General features: G+C 43.7%; 1 non-coding gene across 1 annotated transcript; it reads right to left on the reverse strand.

Annotated features, from left to right (window-relative positions):
* Positions 1 to 719: 719 nt before the first annotated feature.
* LOC125113688 (U6 spliceosomal RNA) lies at positions 720 to 823 on the reverse strand. The gene has a single exon (XR_007131552.1). It is a non-coding gene; the product is annotated as a U6 spliceosomal RNA (small nuclear RNA).
* Positions 824 to 24,927: the final 24,104 nt, after the last annotated feature.

Here is a 24,927-nt window from a genome sequence, read left to right on the forward strand (position 1 = left end):
AGTTTAGTCTTTAATTCTGAAATGATTTTTAAAAATTATTCTTTCCTGTGTTCTCCAGCCTCATTTCTGCATTTTTCAAATTCTGATTTGGGTTTTCTTTCATGACATGTATTTTTCTTAACATCTTCTATCATTTTGAAGTAGTTATAGTTTTGACCTTTGTGGGCATGTTTTTCTATCGTGCTCTTGGTCTATAGGGATGTTATTCTGCTCCTTTTCCTTTTTTGTTTGTGATAAATCTGCATAGGATTTGACCTTGAGGATTTTCTGTTGTCAGCTTTTTTTTTTTGGTCTTTTCTGGGATTGCACCCATGGCCTATAGAGATTCCCAGGCTAGGGTTCTTATCGGAGCTGTAGCTGCCAGCCTATGCCACAATCACAGCAATGCTGGATCCGAGCTGTGTCTGTGACCCACACCACAGCTCACGGCAACGCCGGATCCTCAACCCACTGAGCAAGGCCAGGGATCGAACTGGCAACCTCATGGTTCCTAGTCGGATTCGTTAACCACTGAGCCACGATGGGAACTCCCTGTTGTCAACTTTTATGTAAATTTAGTTTTCCTAAAATCTTAGGATGAGATAGGGTTCAAAAAGTTTTTCTAATTCAAAAGAATGCCCACTTCTGTCATTTTTATGTAGTTCAGAAAATTTTGATGACTTGCTTTCTGAGATTTCCTGGATCTGTTTCCTACCCGTTTTGACCTAGACCTTTTCTTTAAAAGCATGAAATGATTTATGAATTTAACTGTTGTTTTTGCACAGGGGCCTTGCTAATCTCTATATTGTTCCCCTTTTTAGTTATATGCTGCCAAAGCAAGCACAGCCATAGCCTGTCAACAAGTTTTGTTGCCCAGACAATCAATTCTTCCCACAGAAATGCAAATCTGATGATTTCATCTCTATCCCCATCCTGATTGGGGCAGAGTTGGAATAAAATTAAAACTCCTTGTCTCCTAAATGCTGTGCATCCCCTGGCCCCTTGTCTCCTTCTCTGATCTCATCTGAGCCTGTCCTTCTCAGCCCTTGTCTCCTTCTCTGATCTCATCTGAGCCTGTCCTTCTCAGCCCCCTCACACCATCTAGACTTCTCTCTGCTTCTAGTACAAGCTTGTTCTACCCCAAGGCCTTTTCACTTGTCATTCCCTTTTCTTGGAACTCTCTTCCCTTAGTGCTTCAGCTCTTTGTATGTTTAGTGCTTTCTCATCCTTCAAATATCAGCTGAAATGTAACCTTTTCTGAGACCAAACCGCCATGTTTAAAGTGGCCCTACTCCCCCAGTTACAGTCACTGTTCATCACATCTTCCTCTTATTTCCATCTTAGCACTTGTCACAGTCAGAAATTTTCTTTGTGTTTTGTTTACTTGTTTACCACACACTCAGGCCAACAGTCTTGCCTGCCTTGTTTTCTACTGTGTCTCCAGTGCCTTGGATAGTTGTGACACATAGTCATTGCTCAATAAATATTTACTGAAAGAAGAAACAAATTCAGTTCGTCTCTCATCTACCTTCTTTTCAAAATCTTGACTCACTTGGCTGCCTCCCTCTACACATTTTCACAATTAGTCATTTCCTAGCACATGTAGCTGCCTTTCCTAGGACTTATATTCATTTATTCTGTTACTTCATCAGTTCACAATTACATCTGCTCACTTCTCTCTTCTGTGGGCTCCGTAAGGACAGAGTTAAAGTTTTTCAGCTTTGTGTTCTGTGCACATAGTGGGAATGCAGTAAATCTTTCTTGAATGAATGAATGATGTTTTCTCTAGAGTGTGGAGATTAAGGTACCTGATGAGTGAACTGCGAGATGAGAGAAAAACATCTTGAAAATCTAATGTCATGCTCTGTGACATTAAATGTGCTTTCTTGGAGTTCCTGCTGTGGTGCAGTGGGTTAAGAATCTGATTGCTTGAGTTGTTGCAGAGGTGCAGGATCTATTTCTGGCCCTGTGTAGTGGGTTAATGAATCCAGTTTTGAAGTTCCCACCGTGGCACAGTGGGATTGACCGCATCTTGGGAGCGCTGGGACACAGGTTCAGTCCCCCGCCCAGCATGGTGGGTTAAGGATCCCATGTGTATTTTAGGTTGTTACTGTGGCTTGAATCTGATCCCTGGCCCACCTCCGTATGCCATGGGGTGGCTAAAAAAGAAAAAGAAAAAGGAATCCAGCGTTGCCATAGCTGTGGCTCTAGTTTGATTCCTGGCCTGGGAACTTCCATGTGCCATGAGTGTGGCCGTAAAAAACCTGCAGCATGTGGACATTCCCAGGCCAGGGATCAAACTTGTGCCACAGTTACATCTTACGCCACAGCCATGGCAACATCATATCCTTAACCTCCAGCGCCACATGGGAACTTCCTAAATTTGCTTTTTTATGTAGCTACTCATTTGTTCCTCACAAATTCCTATAAACTGGAGAAGGTGTTACTGTTCCTATTTAGAAATGAAGAAATAGAAGTTTAAGTCTGAGCTTCCAAAGTTGGTAGGTAGTGGATCCAATCTAAAAAGCCGGAACATTTGATTTCAAGAGCAGGGCTTTACGCATTAAGCAGGGACGAATGTGCCTTTGATAAACACAGTGAGACATTGTTCTTTCGTGGATGATAAATGCTTGAAGGTAAATCTACAGAGGAGAGTTGACATTGCTTTAGGCCAATGCAGCATCATTAGAATGAGTATAATCTTGAAATGGCTATGATGGATACGACCCATTTGGGTCCTGATTTTTTTTTTTTTTTTTTTAATCAGAGTCTCACTATCACTCTTGTCTAGAACAGGAGCTGAGAAACAAATGCAGGTGAGCATATGGATGAATGGGGTAGAGTAGGGATAAAATCCATAATGTGGGCTCTGCTGGTTAAGTGAAGGCAGCAGCAAGGTGGCAAACTGTGGGATCATGATTGGTAGGGAGTTGTATGGCATCTGAAGAACAATGGAAAGTTGGTGGCAGGGGTGGTAGAAGTGCCTTCTGCAAAGGTAGAGCCAAAGTGAATGGCTCAAGCCAGTGCCAAGTCTCATCCAAGTCCACCTGGTGTCCTGAATGTAGGAATCCTCTGAAGTGAGCCCTCATGGCTTAAGTATAATCCTTAGGGGCCCCTTTATCCATCTGTACCTCACACTTGCTCTTTGAACAGCGGAAATGTTGTTGAAAGTGGATTCTGGGAGAAGAGTGCCATGAATCACCAACTTTATTCTTCACTCTTCACCTTTTCAGTAGGGGGCTCTTGCTGTGTTCTCAGTGCATCACCATGGATGGTGGATGAGAACCTGAGAATGCGTCTCACTGGGGCCCCTGAGGGTCTCTGAACAGAGACAGGCCTTCCCCCCCACTTCTCAAGCAGGAGCTTCCCTGTGTTACACCCTTAACCACTAGATGGGTGAAGGACGCTCAGCGTTCGTGGAATTTTCTAAGCACTGGCTGCTGCCCTGGATGGACAAGGCATTTTGGAAGTTGATATTAGACCTTCCAACTTCTCCCATACCTGCCCAGTTTCATTGTCCTTCCCTTATCCCGCTGCCTCCTTGGCCTCTCCATCCTTGGCCACTGACACTAGGACCTATGCCACTCCTGTCAGGCTGGTCAGGTCAAAGCATGGATGTTCTCTGGTCAAAGAACCCTGCTCTGGGAGTTCCCTTCATGCCAAGTACTTGCCCCACTGATTGTTAAAATTTCACTCACTTCATCAAACAACCCTTAAAAGTATCACATTTCATAGTCTCGGGGTCAAATCTAACTCTTCCTCCTCTTTTCCTTCCCTTTGCCTCACAAAATTCCCATGGGAGCTACACCGCTGATACCCATGGCCACACCTTGAGCTTGAAGCACTGGTCCTCAAACCTGTTTGGAAAACTATGATATATTATTCATTCATTTTTTAAGATCTAAATACCAACTTTTGGACTAAAATAGACACTATCTTATGCTAATCTCTAGTCTGTGGACTAGAGGCAGAAAGATACCAGTAATATAGGAAAAAATGTGTTTTGAGAAATCTTAAATTAAGAAAATTTATCCATGAACATAGTTCTCCCTCCTCCAAATGCTGACTAGGGAGTTATGAAATTCTGGTAGTGGAGCCTGTTGGTGGACTTTTGAAATAAGACAGTATTTTAGGGAGGGAGTGGACAGGAGAGAGAATAACATGCATTAAACACCAGCTGTGGATCAGTGTTGGGGGCTTCACAGGTGGGCCCAGAGGACTGGAGAAGGATTAAAATAGCCAGCGCATCCTAGGAAACTCCATGACCACATTCTTACCCTGGAGGAAATGTGAAGGGGTTGAAAAGCTAGCACTTAATAATAATGCCACACTACACCCAGCATTTAGTTTTTTAAACCATTTTATTGGGATATGGTTGAGATACAAAAAGCTGGATATAATTAATGTATACAACTTAATGGGTTTGGAGAAGACTATACATCTGTGAAACCATCACCATAATCAATGCCAGAACCATATCCATCACCCCCAAAAGTTTCCTCCTGCCCTGTTTGTTTATTCTCTCATTCCAGCACTGTTTTAAGTGGTTTATGTATTTTAACTCATGGAGTCCTTACAACTTCCTTATGAGGTAGATGTTCCTACACTAGTTCCATTTTACAGATGGGAAAACTGAGGCAGAGATTTGCCAAAATTTAGTTAGTAGACACGAGATTTGCGGAGCCTATGTTGTCTTACACAGTCTTGCTGAGAACCTGCCCTGCACATTCTCCACTCCTTCAGTAAGTCGTGTGTGTGTGTGTGTGCGTGTGTGTCTGTCTGTCTGTGTATGTGAGTGAGCCCAGGGGTTAGTGCTATGCTCCAGCAGCATTGTGACTTTGTTTTGCTCACTACTGTGTCCTTGCCCTCAGCACAGCGATCAGAAAATGTTGGCTCAAAGAAAGACTAAACTTAGACTTTGCTGAGTGCAGAGCTCACATTACTCCTTTGTTAGAAGTTATTTCATGGTCTTCGTTATGACCTTGTTTTCTTTTTTCATTTGAGTGAAAAATGACTTTGGCATTTAAATAGCATGACTTCATTATTGGTATTTTTAATCTGCCCCCACCATCAATTCCCTTTTTGGTATTTTGTCACTACTAATATATTTAGAAACATCTGTCTTTTTAGTTTTTTCCCTGCTTTTTGAATCTATGATGCATTTTTAACAAGGATTAAGTATTCTGTATATGCAAAATAGTTGTATTTTTTATTTTAGTTTATCTCCACTCCATAATAGAGGTTAAGAGTATACCCTTTTGATAACAAAGAACTTTCTTACTATCTTTTTGATTGAATAGGCAAAAAAACCCCACCGTAATTGTGTGAAATGGTCTGATTTAGAAACCAATTATGAGGAGCATAATTGTCTACTAATGAAATATGCATGTAAGTCCTTGGTTTGCTGCTTCTAATGTCACTGTAGACAAATGTGTAGCCAGCAGTAACTTGCATAAAGTAAACTGAAAGCCAACCATTTTTAGATTGTGTCTGAAAATCCCAGGACAGCCAACAACTCAGAACCAAAAATAGTCTCTAATTTCTCCTGCAAATGTCTTACCATTTCACCGTGTGTGTGTGTGTGTGTGTGTGTGTGTGTGTGTGTGTGTGTGTGTGTGTGTGTGTGCGTGCGCGCAAAGGATGCTTTCTGATCTGAAATTAAGGTTCATTTGCTCCTCCTTTCTGGCTACTAATAGTTATCAGAGAGTCAGTAGGTTTCTCTGGACTTCAGAGCTGAAGCTCTGAGGTTATTTTTTATTGTAAGGATGCAAATGGACAGAGAGCCCCCTAAGTTTCCTTAGGAAGTGCATTGTTAGGAATCATCTTGTTGCCCACCTCAGTTTCCATTGGTTGTGAATGATGCGACCAGGCAGCCCAACATGCTGGCCCTTTTGCTCTCAGAGTATCAACAGGGAGAAGATGGCAGGGAATGCTTCTGAGCTCCCTGCCTCTTCCTCATTAGGGTTCGTGAGCTGCTTGCTGCAGCCTGGGTAGTAGGGCAGAGGCGGGTCAAGCTGCACAGCCTAAGCAGGGCAGCAGGGCCAGTCTCCTTGGCTCTAAATGTCCAAGGGCAGGATGCTGGACTCCGATAGCCCCTGGCCTCCAGATATTTGCCTTGCTCATGCCTGTAACATCAGAGCAAATTCTCCTTGTCTTAAGGCCAGTCAAGCTTGTGTCACTGAAATTATCCCTTGTGCTTCCTTCCCCCTCCTACACTGCTTCAGTCTCCTTACTTACTGGATTTTATCAGTTCTAAGACATGTTTTTGGGGGGTTGTATTTTAGCATCTCTGAAATTGGGATGCATCTTAAAATCATTGTTGTCGTAGTTTAGTTGGCAGTGTTGGGACATAAATTAACTGTGTGCTTTATAATCTTCGATGTCTTAGGCTTGAGGAAATATCAGTCATAGCACATCTGCGGGCTCTGCAAGACCATCCCCTTTTCCAGCCCTGTCATCTGACACCCCTCACAGAACTGTCCCAAGGAACATGCTGTGCATGACTTCTGACCCCAAAACATGTGCTGTACTTTCTTGCCAGGCCATCTTTGCTCCTGATTTTCCTCTGCTTTTGATGCTTTTCCCATAACTGTGTGTGGAAATCCATCCCATTCTCCAGGGTCCATGTCAAAGACTCAGGCCAAGCTGGAGATTCCTCTAATTATTCCCATCCAGAAATCATCCCTTCCTTCTCTAAAATCCATATGGAGATCTCTTCCTGCCACTTTATAGTACTTAGAGCACTTGAAAGAAACTGATAACCAAATTATGTCTTTTTCTTAATAATTTTTTTTGTCTTTTTCTCTTTTTAGGGCTGCACACACGGCATATGGAGGTTCCCAGGCTAGGGGTCTAATCGGAGCTATGGCTGCTGGCCTACCTCACAGCCACAGCAATGCCAAATCCGAGGCATGTCTGTGACCTACACCACAGCTCACAGCAACGCCAGATCCTTAACCCAGGGATCGAACCCGCAACCTCATGGTTCCTAGCTGCGCCATGACAGGAATTCCAAATTTTGTTGTTGTTGTTGTTGTTGTTGTTTGTTGTTGTTGTTGTTGCTATTTCTTGGGCCGCTCCCGCGGCATATGGGGGTTCCCAGGCTAGGGGTTGAATCGGAGCTGTAGCCACCGGCCTACGCCAGAGCCACAGCAACGCGGGATCCTAGCCGCGTCTGCAACCTACATCACAGCTCATGGCAACGCCGGGTCCCCAACCCACTGAGCAAGGGCAGGGACCGAACCCGCAACCTCATGGTTCCTAGTCGGATTCGTTAACCACTGCGCCACGACGGGAACTCCCCAGGAATTCCAAATTTTTATTCTTACTTTTCTTGGTATTTGTAAGCAAAGATACATTTAAACTCTCAAACAGTTGTTTTTTCATGGGTAATTTGGTAAAGGGTGTTTGACCAGACTGTAATTCAGATGCAGTACCTGCTATTAGTTTTATGTGAAATCTTTCTATTTAAGGATCAACTAGAGGACAGGAAAATATGAGTAATTAAGAATACTTTTTTTTTGTCTTTTTTTTGCTATTTCTTTGTGCCGCTTCTGCGGCATATGGAGGTTCCCAGGCTAGGGGTCAAATCGGAGCTGTAGACCCCAGCCTACGCCACAGTCACAGCAATGCAGGATCTCAGCCGCGTCTGCAACCTACACCACCGCTCACGGCAACGCTGGATCCTTAACCCACTGAGCAAGGCCAGGGACTGAATCTGCAACCTCATGGTTCCTAGTCGGATTCGTTAACCACTGCGCCACAACGGGAACTCCAGGAATACTTTTAAACATTTTATAATTTATTCTGAAAAGTCCACACGCATATTTTTTCAAGTTTAAAAATTGAAGAAAGATAATTTTTTTTTCTTTTTGGGCCTCACCTGTGGCATATGGAACTTCCTGGGCTAGGGGTCAAACCAGAACTGCAGTTGCCAGCTTACACCACAGCCACAGCAGCACAAGATCCAAGCCACATCTGTGACCTACACCACAGCTTGCAGCAACACTGGGTCCTTAACCCGTTGAGCGAGGCTTGGATCCAACCCACATCCTCTTGATTACTAGTCAGGTTCTCATCCTGCTGAGCCACAATGGAAACTCCTAGAAATGTTTAAAAATGTTATCCTTCTGCAGTTTTCAGTCCCATTCTCCAACGTCTAGGCCTTTCAATTTTACTATTAATGGGGTGAAAGTAAGATAGCTAATCCAAAGTATGGGCAGGCTTGTCTTAAGTGCTAGGGTGAAAATACGGATTTAACTCTGAGAAGATTCTGAAATGAGCAGCATGGTAAAGCATTGTTCTCGTCACAGCTTACAGAGGTCTTGGACACTGCCATTACTTAAGGTGGGAGGCAGGGAAAGCCCTCAATATGCACTCAGCTCACAGTTCCAGGGCTTCCAGGCGTGGGGCAGAGGAGGAACACTGATGGCTGGTGGAAAACAGAGGCCTGGCAGGGACTGTCCCTAAAGTGTACAGAAATGAGTAGGGGTATTCCCTGTCCTGGCTTAAAGAAGTGAGAAGTGTCAGGGTTTGAGACTGAGGCACACAGGGAAAGGACCACAGCAAAAGTAGATAAATGTGATAGAGAGATGGTTTTAGGAGAGTAAAAGATGAGTTCAACCAGGTCTCTAAAGAAGTCTGCACCAGTGTACCTTTAGCTGAAAGCCCTTTAAGCTGTTATCAGTCTGTCCACCAGAGTGTGAATGAGTCTTGTATCCTTTCCATAGAGCAGGTTTTAGAAGGTGGGTGCAGGCAGCACTGAGGCCTTGAGGGGAGAGGGTTGCTGCTGTGGGAGGGGAGGGTGGTAGGTCAGGAGGCTCCTTCACATCTTCCCGAAGCCACCCTGGAGGCTTTTCCTGTGGCCAAGGGCTGCCCTGCTGGGTGACTTGGGAACCATGAGAAGCCGGGCTCCATCTCTAGCACCAGCTTGCAGGAGTCCCTGTGATGCATGGGTAGGGGACAACTTATGCTTGCCTTTGGCCTTTCTGTTCACAGCATAGCTTTTGCAGCCACACAACTTGCAAATGCTGGGTTTGCCCTAGTCACTGCCGTAGCCATCTTTCTACAGCCCCACAAAGTCTTATTTACACCAGCGATGCAGCACACAGAGAAGAGTCACTGGCACATCAGGGAGAAACTGGCTTTCTTTTTATTTCTCCTGAAGATACCAGAGTTAATATTGCACCACAGGGCGGGAGCCTTTGTTATCTGGCAAATAGGTATTCCGGTGTGTTCTCACTGCCTGTCACTTAAGATTCATCTCCACAGGAAACATCCAACCAAGCAAAAGGATTGTTTTCTTACTCCCTTAGGTTTTAGCGATATTGAATCATTTCATTGATCTGTCTTCTTATAATTGGTTTTGTATCTTTTAAGTGAAAATAGGATCTGTGGCCTTATTGCATATCTTAAGAACCTTCTCTTGTTTTCAAAGCCAGCATGGAAACGGTGACATACATATACTGTTCTCAGAAGACCTCTTGTCTTCCCCAGAAAGACTTACTGGCCATGTAATTTCTTAATTCAATGCCAAAGCAATCACACATCTGTTGAGCATCTATAATGGACTAAACTCTGTGCTGGGCACAGGGGATACAAAGTCCAATAAAGAGCCATCCTAGAATTTCATTCATTCATTTATTCAGCAAATCTCTGTACTTGGTAGTGGCCACACCACAATGAGTGAAATAGAAAATGTTCCTGCCCTCAGGGAGTTCATATCATAATGGGGGCAGGAAACAATGTAATAGCAGGTGGTGATACATCATAGGAAGAAAAGTAGGTAAGCACAGAATCTGTGTGTCCTGTTGTAGATGAGTGGTCAGGAAGATCTCTCTGAAGAGATGGCATGTGGGTAAAATTCTGAGTAAATAAGGGAATGAGCCTCCGTTACCTGGAGAAATATGCCAGACAGAGAGAGGAGCAAGTGCAGAGGCCCTGGGGTGTCTGAGCCATAAGAAGATGGTGTGGTCCTGCTTAGTGAGCAAGGTGGGAACAGCAGGAGGGGAAGGTCAAAGATCCAGGCCAGATGATGCAAGGCTTGGAGACCACATATGGACTTGGATTTTATGCTGTTGCATTTTAATGTCTGCATTTGGATTTTTTTTTAGCATACAGGATTTAAAAAAAAACCTTATTGCTGAAGCATAAGAAATACACAGAAGCATAAAAAAATTTGAAGATGCCTGTATAACCATTACTCAGGTTGAGAAATATAATTTTACCTGCACCCCACCCTAGAGTCTTCTCCCAGTCACTGTCCCCTTGCCACTCTCTGACTTCTAGAACCATTGAATGATTTTTGAACTTCTTATAAATGAAAGCATACAGTATATGGTCTTTTATGTTTGGTTTCATTCATGCAATAGTACGCTTGTGAGAATCCTCAAAAGTTGTTTTATGTTGTATTTGTTCATTGTTATTACTATATAATACTCCATGCATGAATACTCTACTCTTTATCCACGTGGGTTGTTTCCATCTATTGTCTATTACAGATACAGCTGCTGCAAGCATTCATGTATATGTCTTTCAGTATATCTGTATGTGTTTCTATTGGGTATAAATCTAGGAATGGAATTTCTGGCTCATGGGATATGTGTGTATGTATGTATGTATGTATGTAATATATATGTTCAGTTTATATGTATATTCAATTTCATTAAATATTGTCAGTTTTCCGAAGTGCTTGTATCACATCTCACTCCTACTAGCATTTTATGAGAGTTCCAGTTGCTTTATATCCTTGCCAACAATGAGAGGGTTTATTTTCTTTGTTTTAGCTGGTTTGTCTATAATGGTTTTGCCACTGTAATTTTAATTTGCATTTTACTGGTCACTTGTGAGGTTAAGTACCTTTTCATATGTTTATGAACTGATTAGGACATCTTCTTTTGTGAAGTACCTGCTGAAATCTTTTGCCCAGTTTTTTTTTTTTTTTTTTTTCTGTTAATCATATGTCTTATTAAAAAGTTCGTAGGAGCTCTGGGAGTTCCCGTCATGTCTCAGTGGTTAACGAATCTGACTAGGAACCATGAGGTTGCGGGTTCGTTCTCTGGCCTTGCTCAGTGGGTTAAGAATCCGGCCTTGCCATGAGCTGTGGTGTAGGTCGAAGATGTGGCTCGGATCCCTAGTTGGTGTGGCTCTGGCTTAGGCCGGCAGCTACAGCTCCGATTAGACCCCTAGCCTGGGAACCTCCATATGCCGAGGGAGGGGCCCAAGAAAATGGCAAAAAAAGAAAAAAAAGTTTGTAGGAATTCTTTGTATATTCTGGATATAAATCCCTGATTGGATATTTATATTGCAAATATTTCACTCACTCTGTGGTTTGCCTTTTCATCCTCTTACTGGTGTCTTTTTTGGGGAATTTTAACATGTCTCTTTATTTTATTTATTTATTTATTTATTTTTCTTTTTTTTTATTTTATTTTCCCACGTACAGCAAGGGGATCAAGTTATCCTTACATGTATACATTATATTTACATTTTTTTTCCCCACCCTTTGTTCTGCTGCAACATGAGTATCTATACATAGTTCTCAATGCTACTCAGCAGGATCTCCTTGTAAATCTGTTCCAAGTTGTGTCTGATAATCCCAAGCTCCCGATCCTTCCTACTCCCTCCCTCTCCCATCAGGCAACCACAAGTCTGTTTTCCAAGTCCATGATTTTCTTTTCTGTGGAGATGTTCATTTGTGCTGGATATTAGATTCCAGTTATAAGTGATATCATATGGTATTTGTCTTTGTCTTTCTGGCTCATTTCACTCAGTATGAGATTCTCTAGTTCCATCCATGTTGCTGCAAATGGCATTATATCATTCTTTTTTATGGCTGAGTAGTATTCCATTGTGTATATATACCACATCTTCCGAATCTAATCATCCATTGATGGACATTTGGGTTGTTTCCACGTCCTGGCTATTGTGAATAGTGCTGCAGTGAACATGTGGGTGCATGTGTCTCTTTTAAGTAGAGTTTTGTCCGGATAGATGCCCAAGAGTGGGATTGCGGGGTCATATGGAAGTTCTATGTATAGATTTCTAAGGTATGTCCAAACTGTTCTCCATAGTGGCTGTACCAGTTTACATTCCCACCAAGAGTGCAGGAGGGTTCCCTTTTCTCCACACCCCCTCCAGCACTTGTTATTTGTGGATTTATTAATGATGGCCATTCTGACTGGTGTGAGGTGGTACCCCATAGTAGTTTTGATTTGCATTTCTCTTATAATCAATGATGTTGAGCATTTTTTCATGTGTTTGCTGGCCATCTGTATATCTTCCTTGGAGAAATGTCTATTCAGGTCTTTTGCCCATTTTTCCATTGATTGATTGGCTTTTTTGCTGTTGGGTTGTATAAGTTGCTTGTAAAGTTTAGAGATTAAGCCCTTGTTGGTTGCATCATTTGAAACTATTTTCTCCCATTCTGAGTTGTCTTTTTGTTTTCTTTTTGGTTTCCTTTGCTGTGCAAAAGCTTTTCAGTTTGATGAGGTCCCATGGGTTTATTTTTGCTCTTATTTCTGTTGCTTTGGGAGACTGACCTGATCTTTTATTTTTAATGCTTAGTGTTCTTTTTAAGCAATCTGTTCCTATTCAAAGCTAAGGAAGATCTTCTATGTTTTTGTTTTGCAGTTTTATTATTTTATCTTTCACGTTTAGGCATACAGTCCATATGGACATCATTTCCTTGTATGGAGTGAGGTAGGGATCAAGCTGCAATTTTATACCTATGTATAGCCATTTGACTGAGCATCATTTATTGGAAAGATTATCGTTTCTTCACTAGATGTAATTTTAAGTGCTGTTTGAGAAGTTGTTTGAGCAAGGAAGTGGCATAATTAGATCTTATGTTTTGAGAGGATCACTCTGGCTGTGCCATGAAGAATAGACAGTGGCTCCTGTGAAATCAGGGAGCCCGATTTAGAGGCAGTTGCAGTAGGTCAGATGAGAGTTGAGGGGTGCTTGGACTAGGGTGGTAGTAGTGGAGATGAAGAGAGATATTTGAAGATTTTGCTTCAGAGGACCAGTTCATGAACTGGATGCAGGGTGTGACATCCTTTAGACATTTCTGTCTAAAAGACGGAAATCAAATGTGACTGCCAATTTTTTTGTCTGAGCAGTTAAGCAGATAGTGGAGAACCTCTGGAGAGTATCTAGGCTGTCCAGTGTCCATGAAAACAATTCTTGCTGTCACATCTGTGTCCAAATTTGATTCAAAATTTTATTTCTAAACGTGTGGGAGAAGACATAGGTTGATTCTGTCAACACTAATTTGAGCTGTTTTCTCCTTTGTCTTTCTTCTGCCACTGAAGCTAGGAAATGTAAATATTTGATTTCCTGGCTTCCCTTGCACCTAGCAGTGACCAGATGATGTAATCCTTGTCAGCAGGCAGAGGTCTATTGGTGCCCAGAGGCATGCCAGCACATGGAGGTGCTGTAATATTTGTTGAGTGAGAGAATAAAAAGTATGAATGATGTGATTAGAGACATAAGAGGGAGAGGAAATATTTCTGGAAGAAGAGGGAGGAAAAAGAGAATGATTGAGTGCATAGGGTGAACAGCTGGCTTTGGCAAAGTGGAAGGGCAGTTGTTCTCTGAGACTGGATCGTCATTTGTCTGACCATCACCAAGGTCAATGAACATTTTTTCTTCTTTAACTCTAGTGAGGGATATTAATTACCTTCTCTTTGAATTTTTCACTTTTGTTCTTTCTTCTAGTTTGCTTATTTCTCTGGCCACTTTTTAAAAATAGCTACGTAAACCAATGGTTTTAGTATATTCACAAATATTTGCAGCCTTCAGAAAGAAACCTTTAGCTGTTACCCTTCTACCTCGACTCCCTGGCCCTAAGAACCCACTAATTAAATGATTTTATTCTTTCCTTCTGGACCCTCTTATATCTCTTTCTTACCTAATTGCCCTGAGTAGAATCTCCAATACAATGCTGAATAGAAATGGTGAGAGGAAAAAAATGGATATCTTTGTCTGTTCTTGACCTTAGGTGGAAATTATCCAGTCCTTTGCCTTTAAGTATGATGTCAGCTATGAGGTTTCTTTGTAGATGCTCTTTATCAGGTTGAGGAAGTTCTCTCCTATTCTTTTTTTTTTTTTTTTTTTTGGCTTTTTAGAGCCACATTGTGGCATATGGAAGTTCCCAGGCTAGGGTTCAAATCTGGCTGCAGCTGCTGGCCTACATCATAGCCGCAGAAATGCAGGAGCCAAGCCATGTCTGCAACCTACACCACAGCTCACAGCAACACCAGATCTTTAACCCTCTGAGCAGGGCCAGGGAGCGAACCCTCATCCTTGTGGATACTAGTTGGATTTGTTTCCGCTGAGCCACAGTGGGAACTCTCTCTTACTCCTAATTTGTTGAGTATGTTTATCATTAAAGGGTGTTGGATTTTGTCAAATGCTATTACTCATTTATTGAGATGATCATATATATGTGTATATGTATGTATTTTTTCTCTTATTTGGAACCTCAACTCTAACAAGTTAGTTAACAAGTGAGTCAACAAGTTAGTCGTAACTTGTTAACAAGTTAGCTAACAAGTAAGTCTTGAAACTAGCAAGGTGAAATTCAGCTGGGCCGATATTTTCAGCAGCCATATTCCCTGAGAGTGGGGGAGGGCCTCAGCTCTGGGGCCCCTCCAGGTGTGAGCCCCGCACCCAGAATCACCTGGGCTGTGGCTGTGATACAGACAAGGAGCCTTTCCTCTGCCTGGGGACTGTACTGTCAGGTGCTTCATTTTTTTTTTTTTCCCCCAAGACAACTATGGACATTTTATCTTCGTGTAAGAAGCGTTGCTTGAGAGACTTTGCTGTGTTTGAATAATATTTAACAAAGCAGTGATTTAAGGACAGCTCTTGAGAGTAGCTGTAACCCCCAGCCCTGGGCTGGCAAGGTAATATTGCTGTATTCTCTAGAAGATCCCCTCCTCGGGGTTTATTACCTTTCTTGTGGCTGTAGTTGAATAAAGTTACGTTTGCTTAAATTGAATGTGCTTATTTGAGCTGTCTTCCGCTTAGGAAAAAAATAAAGGATATGGTGACATAAATCTACTGAGTATCGTGGAGATAAGAGTGAGGGGCCACATGTAGCTGAGATTGAGTGGATTATATCCTGGGGGATGGGAAAATGGCAGGGAGGGGGGAGTGAAAGCAGACAGTCATGTTCCTATGGCACAAGCCCTGGAAGTGGATCTTGATTCATTTCACATGAAATTCCAGTGTGCCCCAGCAGTGGAGACCCTTCTGTGTTTGCTTATTTGTTTAGTAAAAGGGAGATGTCCCCAGCCTAGCAGCCTTCATGAGCTGTTTGCATGGAGAGAATCCCAATAATTGAACCAAACTGGAAGGCAGGAAATAGAGCTCTAACAGGATATTTTTTAAAGGGTATTTTTAAAATGGCTATGTAATACTTCATCTGAAAAAAGCATGTTTTTAGGCCTTTGTCTTTTTGTCACTCCTTTTTCCTCAGTGTCATACAGTAGACCCTCAATAAATATTGCTTCAGTACATTTGATGGGTTTCCAGTTTTTTTCCTTTATAAGGCATGCTGCCTTGAACACAGGGAAGCCTGCCTCCCTTGATTTCCACAGGATGAATTCTTATGAATAAGATTACTGCTTTAGAGCAGTGCCTCTTGAGGTACATATGAATTACGGGGGTAGGGGAGTGGAGGGGTTTGCTAAAATGTAGGACCCGATTCTACAGGTGTGGGGTGGGGCCTAAGAGTCTACATTTTTTTTTTTTGAGTCTACATTTTTAATAAGCTTTGGGTCATGCTGATGCTGCTGATCCAGGGACCAAACTTCAATCCTGGATGCCCTAGTTAAGCAGGGGGCCATGGCCAGCTAGTGCAGCAGCTCACCTCTGGGCGGCAGGTTTGAGTGGATCAGGCACCCAGTGTATTAGGAGGAAAGAGAAAACTAACCCCTGGTCTCCAGAGTCAGTCCCCAGACTGTTGAGGGTGAATTTCTGCTCCTCCCTCATGAAATGTTAGGAAGGGAAAAGAAGTCTCAGTGCTGATTTTTGTGATCTATTTGGAGTCAAGTAGATGTACTGGCAGCCCAGAGGAATTACCAATGAACCAAGAAATGGGATGCTGGCAACTTGCCAATTCTTATTAGCATCCCTCCAGGCTGCACAGAGGGAGCAGATCTTAGAGCGGTCAGCTCAGAGGCTGCCTTCACTGGAGCCAGTCACAGTGCTGTCTGCCCAGCCTTGCTGGGGCCTGAGAGCAAATTGCTCACTTTTTCTGCCTCTGCTGTGGAATCTTAAGTGACGTTTGCCTCAGTTCTCAGGAGAGATTTGACCCTTGATGCCTATTTTTCTTTTGTCCAGGTTTATGTTTATTTTCAGGAACTGTTCTCTTCCAAGTAACACCTGGGGACCCAGCTGGAGAAGGGCAGGAAGAACAGATGGGTGGTATGTACCCCCAAGAACTATTGCTGGAGACTTACAAATGGGGTTTGATCTTGGGCTTGTAATGTGGTTGACTTCCTGGGGTGGTTTGAAAAGCTGCCACGGTTTTCTCTGATCTTTTTTTTTTTTTTGGCTTTTTAGGGTTGCACCTGCTGCATATGGAGGTTCTCAGGCTAGGGGCTGAATTGGAGCTGTAGCCACTGGCCTACACCAGTGCCACAGCAACACTAAATTGCTTCCCGCATCTGCGACCCACACCACGGCTCACAGCAATGCTGGATCCTTAACCGACTGAGCAAGGCCAGGGATCAAACCCTAAACCTCATGGTTACTAGTCAGATTCGTTTCCACTGTGCCATAAGGGGAACTCCTATCTGGTCTTATTAACAGTTTCATTTGGAGAGATTTGCCCCTGAGATGATTTTGTAAAATGCAGTCCAAAAACTAAGTAAAGAAATGATTCGCCAAAAGCATCACTTAGCCTTCTAGAGGAAAGAAATCACTTCTTCCAATAAAGGCCTTTGCTAAGAGCCTAATGACTTGAAAATGCAGAAAGTGTGTTTCAAATGCTGCAGTTATTCTCAGGCGGGTTGCTGTGTCCTGTGTTTCAGTTAGATGACATAGGAGGAAATTTTGTCTTCAGCAGGGAGTTCCAGAGAACTGACCAATTCAGGACACCGCCTGGGCCTCAAGGAGTGCCGGAAAGGTCTTGAAAATGTGGGCTCTGCCTTCCCTCAGCTACGTGACCCAGCTGGGGAGAAAACCCACAGGCACACAGAATTTCCTTGGACCCAATCCCTAAAGTTGCACATTAATAAGAGTAAACAAATAGACTGGCCTCATACATTCACAAGTTTAATTTCCCTAATGGAAGCAGCATCTTCCACTGTGCAATTCTATGACTCTCATCTCTTGTATGTACCACTCTCCTACCACTATTGCTTTTTATCTTATAAAAAGTTATTTATGAATTTGCCTTAACTCCCTAACATATGCTTCTTGGAGACTCTGTTGTGAACCCATATCTAGTGGAGGATCAGGCAGAGCCAAATCAAGTCTAAGAGGGCTTCCTGGAGGAGATAAATTTGCTCCTAGATTTTTGAAGAAAATAATAATCTTGGCTTGGTGAAATTATCCTCTCAACTTTCCTTTCTCCTATTTTCACATTTTAGGTTTCTCTACCTCTCTGGTCTCATTTTTAAATGTGAATGATCCTCCAGGCATTTCACATATATATATGCGCGCACACACACACACACACCCACTCTTTCCTTTGATAATCTTAGCCCTCCTCTACTTTAAATGACTCTTCCCTTGTTCCAGACTTCAATTTCACATTCCTCTAAGAGAGACCCAGGTGATCCCTGCCTCCTGGTATCCACGACCTTGTATGACTGTACTCCCTTTGAGTAACTTGCTTCTAATTGATAGGAGGTAGCCACACTGAGGGAAGTCACTTCCATGCTTAGGTTACGAGAGTAAACAAGGTAAACCTCTATGTCACTAGCAGACTCTCTCTCTTGACACCTTGGTTTGCATGCTTTGGTGAAGACGCCACGTTGGAAAGGCCCGTGTGGTGAGAGGCTGAGGGTAGCCTCTGGCCAAGAGCCAGCAAGGCCCATGAGGAACTGAATTCCGATGCCAGCCACAGAAGTGAGTTTGGAAGTGGCCCCACCCCTGAGCCTTCAGATGAATATACGTGTCAGCTGACTCCTTGAGCACAGCTTTGTGAAAGACCCTGGGGAGAAGGCTCAGCTATGCCTGAATCCTGACCCACAGAAACTGTGAGATAATGAGCACATGCTGCTGAAGCCACTGAGTTTTGGGGTACTTTGTTACATAGCAATAGATAACTGATACCTACTGTGTGACCTATGTTGATAGAATGTCAAGCCTGAATTCTTTATGTTCTCTCCATTTCCCCTGTCTAGTACCTCTGCATAGTTATTGTCATTTTAGCCCCTATTTACTCAGCCTCTAGTCTTTTGAGCCCTCTTCCTTCTTCCTGCCCCTTCACCTCTTGTTTCTAAATCTCAGGTTCTGATCATTGTCTTTTGTGATGTGTCCTCTTTCCTGCCTGAGTGGAGTGCCTGAAGCAGAGACTTTTCGAAGGAATGTGTGATGCTTCCTCCTTGTGTCTGGCCGGGCCGCCATCATCTGGCCCTCTGCTTGTAGATACTTGCTTTTTTTGTCTTTTTGCCTTTTCTAGGGCTGCTCCTGTGGCATATGGAGGTTCCCAGGCTAGGGGTCGAATTGGAGCTGCAGACCTCCGTCCTACACCAGAACCACAGCAACGCAGGATCCGAGCCTTGTCTGTAACCTACACCACAGCTCACGGCAACGCTGGCTCCTTAACCCACTGAGCAAGGCCAGGGACTGAACCTGCAACCTCATGGTTCCTAGTCGGATTCGTTAACCACTGCACCACAACGAGAACTCCTGCTTCCAGATACTTTCTCCTCCAAGTAAGATATGAAGTCAGTCTTTCAGTATTCCTTCCCCCGGGAAATGATCAAAACCTTCAGTGGCTCCCTCTTGCTTCTTGTTCTCCATCAGTCGCATGCTGGCCTGTTGCTAAGGTCCTTCCTGATCTGGTCGCACTCTCCCTTCTAGTCTGCCATTTGGGTCTCAGCACACACATGTCTGTTTATGCCAACACTGAGGTCTCCGTCCTTGTAGAAGTCTCATCTGGGGGATCTTGCCTTTTCTTGATTCTGCTGTTTCAGATCCTATGCTTTCTTCAGAGTCCAGCTCAAGCTCTGTTGCTTTCACTCAGAAACAGATCTTATTTGGGCTCTACTAGGTGCCAGATCCTGTGGTAAAGGTCTGAATTCAGCCGTGAACAAAACAGGCATCTCCTGCTTTCAGGGAGTTTACAGTCCAACTAGAGGAGAGAGATAGTAAACAAATAACATGAAGTAAATCGGTACTATAGTTGGTGCCCAAAACTCTGTGGAGGATCCGAGAGTGTTCCTTGGGGATGTGGACATTTAAGGCTACCCCTTGAGGAGGAATAGGCATTAACTAGGGGAATAGGTGGAAAAAATGGTCCAGGCAGAGGGAACCGCACAAGTGAAAGCTCTAAAGTGGGAGCCAGCAGAGTTTCTTGGTTCTCACCTCTGTCTCGATTCTTTGCAGCCAATCACCTTCATGCCACAATACGTAGCAATTAATGAAACATTGCCTAATAGCGTTCTCTGACGTTTCATGGACCACCCTTGTCTTCTCGATTAAACTAGAGGCTGGGCTCAAATCTCATATTATTTTTTCTTTGGGGCACCAAAGCACAATACTGAGGACACACTGGATTAAAATGAAAAGGCATCAGCTGCTTTGACTGAGGTCCAAGAGTACATGTCCCTTGGAGCCACCCAGGGTGGGTCCTAATTCAGTGCCGCCGCCGACGGAGGAACTGTATGTGGGCCCTGGGCCAGCTGCAGGCGAAGGTGCAAATACACAGCGCAGACAGTTCCCACCTTCGTGAGAGTAGCCGCCCCACTGGGGCGCAGGCAGTTCCATTAGACCTCCCCATGCAGTGGGGTTATTTCGCTCATATAACTGCTCGTCAACAACACGTCTGCAGATTCCTCCCCTTTTCCTCCATCACCTTGAATCTCAGGACATGATTTTACTGACAGCCTTAGTCTTTTTGTAATTCATTTGCTGAACTGTTGACTCACAGTTTCCTCTCAGCCTTTTGGTGAGTGTAACTCAATCATCTGTGGCTTTGCTCCAAAGACAGGAAGCTTGCAGTTCAGGAGAAACTTCAGAGTGGGCAGATACTGTCCATCTCCCCTTGCTTGTGAGACCATTTCGAATCCAGATCCAAGTGCCCTCACCTTTGCCTGAGTCTGACTCATGAGCTCATCAGTCACCTTTGAGGCTAATCAAGGGCGAGCTGTAGGAACAAGCTGATTTATTTTCTTTCAAGAATCTTTTGGCCCTGACCATGTATGAAGCAAGGGGTATGCGCCTGTATGAGTACCTTGAGCTGAAATGTTTGCTGATTTACCACAGACACAGGATGTGAGGGCTGAGAATTACCACGAAGGGAAAAGGCCTCATGGGGCCAGGGACCTTTGGTCTTTAAACTCGCTCTCCATGGAGTTCCGTTATGGCGCAGTGGTTAGCGAATCCGACTAGGAACCATGAGGTTGCGGGTTCGGTCTCTGGCCTTGCTCAGTGGGTTAAGGATCTGGCATTGCCGTGAGCTGTGGTGTAGGTTGCAGACGCGGCTCGGATCCCACATTGCTATAGCTCTGGCATAGGCTGGTGGCTACAGCTCCGACTAAACTCCTAGCCTGGGAGCCTCCACATGCCGCAGGAGCGGCCCAAGAAATGGCAAAAAGACAAAAAAACAAAAACAAAAAAAACCCTCGCTCTCCAGGCCTCTTCCCCCTCCCCCAACTTTCCCCCTCCCCCCTTCCTTTCCCCTCTTCCCTTCCTCCCCTCCTTCTCTCATTGGAGGGTATTTATAAAGGCGGCATAGCCAGGGCAGAATTTGAACCCCGGGACCTCAAGCTCTGGGATAATTTGGTGACAAGGGCTTAGAATGTCAGGTAAAATGGGTTCCCTTCTAACAAATGGCTTCTAATTCGTTATGTTCTTTAACACCTGACAGATGACGGCAGGATTTAGCTGTTAGTGGAATTCTGGAGTCCCTAACTGCTAGTATCTAAAGAGTAAGTAGCAGCTGGGATTGAGAGCACAGGAAAGATCCATCTTCAGATGCAAACTCAGGCTGGTTGAGATGTAGAAGGACTGAGCAGCCTGCAGCCAGGGGCTGACCCACTCACTCTCACAGTCAGGACGAGATAGCTGGAAGGAGAGAAAGCTTCGTCTGTGGTGTCATTCCTTCAATCAGCCCAGATAGTAACATTTGTAGGTGGGTGTGGCAGAAAAACAGTGGTAATTGCTTCCTGGACATTCTTCTATTTAATAAAGCAGATAAAACTAAGAGGTATGACTAGGCGCTTCCCACTAGGGGAGGAAAAAAAATACAACCCTTAAATATGTTTATTTTCGCTAAATTGGCCCTTATGTGAAACATTTGCTCCCTATGTTGTGAGAGACCGCTCACCCTCTAGTTTGCTTTTTTAAGAACTTTCCAGAGGCCCTAGATTTGAATTTCAAAGAGCTTTCTGAGGGCCCAAACCTTTATAAGTTTCTTCACAACAGAATAGAGCAGGAAGATGATTATTTTTCTCAAGTAATTTCTCTTTTTTCTCCAGCTTTATTGAAGAGTAATTGATGAAAAATTATGTATGTTTAAGGAGTGCAGTGTGATGTTTTGATATACATATACACTGAAATGTTCTCCACAACCTAATTAACACATCCATTCTCTCAGTTACCTTTTTTTTTGGTGAGAACAGTTAAGATAAACTCTCAGCAGATTTCAAGTGTTCAATACAGTACTGTTAACTCTCTGTGCAAATACATTTTTTAAAGAACAAATTTATTTCCTAAAATATATACGTATATATTTTTCCAGAACCATTGTTTTTGGTTTTTTGGAGGCCACCCTCCAGCATGGCAAATGGTGTTCCTGGGCCAGGGCTCCTGAGACAATGCCAATCCCATTGTGCCACAGCAGGAACTCCTGTACAAATAATTTTAACATCTTCAATGGTCTAGGTTGGAAAGGCACGAGTACCTGAAACACAGGCTTAGGTTATCCCCATAGAGCCCCGAGGAAGGTGTGGGGATGAGGAGCAGCCTAGGATTCAGGAGGAAGGGAGAGGAGGAAGTCGGTGACTCACAGGTTCACCTTTGCCTTCATTGTCAGCTCCTTCATTCCTGAGCATCTTGATGTACTGAGCTCCGTGGGGTGTAACAGTGCAGTGACTCAGTCCCTTTGGCCCGGATTTCAGAGTCTGGCTGGGGAATGGAGTGAAGACTGCCAAGTTGTAAGAGAGATTTCACAAAGTCCTCTGGGAAACAGGAAGGCAGGGGCCAGAGGGAGGGCTTCATGGAGGAGGCGGAGTAGTAGTAGGAGGAGGAGGAGGTGGAGGAGCAGGAGGAGAGGGAAGACGAGTTCTTTCGCAGAAGGCTGTTACCCAGGCCTGCCCTTGCCTCGGAGAGGGCAAAGTCAAGGGAAACCTCAGGGAACAGAACTCTTTTTGGAATGCGCAAGGGGCCTGAAATAAATTCAGGATTACTCTTGACATTTGGAGATACACAGAGAGTAGAAAGGATATTCAGAATATTTTCTGAATGTAGAGGAAATCATTATACTTTTCCAACACTGGGGCATGTTCCATTAGAGCTGGCAGCATCCACTGAAGAATTGCTTTTCTCTTACATGGAGCATAATGAGCTTGAGAGCCCAGGAAGGCATGCCTAGTGTTCAGAGCTCAGTGCTTGGTACTTGGTTGTCAGTGCTTAGTGCTCAGTGCTTGGTGCTTGGTTCTGTGTTTAGTACTCCACATTCACGAAGCCTTGTGGTAAGCAGAGGCCACACTGAGGACAGGAGCTGCTCTGGGATATCAGTCACTCGTGGAGTTCACTGGCTTCTCAGTAGCTTAAAAATATTTGAAAAAGCTTCATTTTGAGTTATATTTGTTTAGGAAAATCCGAAGAAATCAATTCTTTGGGCTATCAGCTTTTTCTGCATTTTCCAGTAAAAGGAATCCTAGAATGAAAGGGGTGGATGAGGTTTCTGACTATTTTCTCTGTGGCCTCAGTTTCCTCATCTGTACCAGGAGAAGGTGGGGCCAGTGGAGAATGACTGCTCTTGCTGCTGGAGTGTTCTCTTAGTCTGAGCTTCGTGTAGACCAGCAGCTGTTTGCAGTTACTTAGCCAGGCAGTCAGAGGAAGTTCTCTCCCCACCATGTTTATCCATCTGCCAAACTGCATTCTTTTTTGGGCAACATCTGTTTGAATTTCCTGTGTGATGTTGTCTCAGTTGACCCCCAGAATAATTACATACTTATTCTGGAGTAATCAGTTCATCTGAATCCTTTTCAACAGGATAGCAGATTTCACTGGGAAAAATGACATGTCAAGAACAGAGTTCCTCCAGGGAGCCGCAGATCAGGGAGCTTATCCATTAATGCCCTTGTCCTTAGGGATGGTGGGGAGGGGCAGAGATGACTCTGCCTTTTGGAGCCAAGCTAGACCTAAAACATCAGCCTCTTCTCCCCTCCCCATTCTTTCTTCTTTGGAAATGAGCTGTGGGAGTGAGGTGTGGGAGGGTTGGCTTGCAGGCTATAATATGAAGTTTATGGTGGTGTAGGCAGAAGGAGAAGAGGGTTTTATTACAGCCAAGAGTAACACAATTGAATACTTTCTATTTCCTTTGACATATACCTAAATGGCATAAAGTAAAAAAACAAAATTGTGTGCTTGCAACAAAATTATCTCTTTTTGAGTTCCTGTACATAGCCTGACTTGGGGGTTTGGGTGAAGGTGTGACAGTATGAGATGCATAATGATTGGGGGGAAATGAGTGAAGGTTTATAGAGCAGAAAACAGTACATGAAAGGCCGCCTCACTGTTAGATCTTCAGTGACCTTGGATGATAGGCTGAAGCTCTGTACTGCATGTTTATGGAAAGTCATTGGAGGGATATGAACATTCAGTTAATTGAATTTCACATCTTTCACATCTGGGGCTGACCCCTGTGAGGAGAGGGAGCATGATGTGCCCTGTCCCTGGGGTATAATGTCCTGAGCTCTGTGTACTTCTATTTTCTTCCTCCAGGGATGGTCTTGCATGAATGTCCTGTAGGAAGCTGGCAGTTTTCCAGGTTGAGGGGTGGGGGCTGCCGAATCTTTTAAAGGTCATAATTATGGAGCTGGTCTGTGTTCATTTATTCAGTTAACTAATATATTAAGCACCTCCTATGTGTCAGATATTAGATTCTGGGGATACAACAAATTAATCATGGTCCCAGATTTCAGAGATCTTAAATGGGGAGGGAAATGCTAAAATATATGTTCATTGTAATGCAGTGAGAGAGAGAGAAAAAAAAACACCAGGATCTGTGGGACGACAGAAGTTCAAAGGAAAGTTTTCTTAGAGAAGATGAAACTTGCCCTACAGGTTAATGGATAGCTAAGAGTTAAGCAAACAGGTCAAGAAGGCTACAAGGCCATTTCAGGTTGAGGAATCAGTTTGGTGTGTGCATTTTGGTTTTATTAGAATGGTGTGCCTCAGACAGAGGGGAACAAAAAGTCAGATTGTCATAGTTGAGAACCGAATGAAACTGCAGGAAGACAAGACAGGGAGTGAACAAGCCTCTTTCAGTAACCATGCTGGTTCTGGAAACATGCAGAACTGGATAATCTCAAATCCTGCAGCAAATACCCAGAAATTCTGGGCAAAATTTAGCAAAGATCTTTTTGAATGACTAGCTCGCTTTGCGAGAGGAAATCCCATAGTTCTAGAAACAGAGGGACTGAAAAACCAGAATGGAAAGCTCTTGCTTATGACTTGGGTTTGGGGAAAACACAAAGAAGGCTGTCAGTCTCTGTAGCCCAGGAACTTAGACCTTCATGCCCACATGGCGATAGGGGG

This window comes from Phacochoerus africanus, chromosome 13, assembly GCF_016906955.1.
Source record: "Phacochoerus africanus isolate WHEZ1 chromosome 13, ROS_Pafr_v1, whole genome shotgun sequence".
In the NCBI taxonomy this organism is placed as follows: Eukaryota; Metazoa; Chordata; class Mammalia; order Artiodactyla; family Suidae; genus Phacochoerus; species Phacochoerus africanus.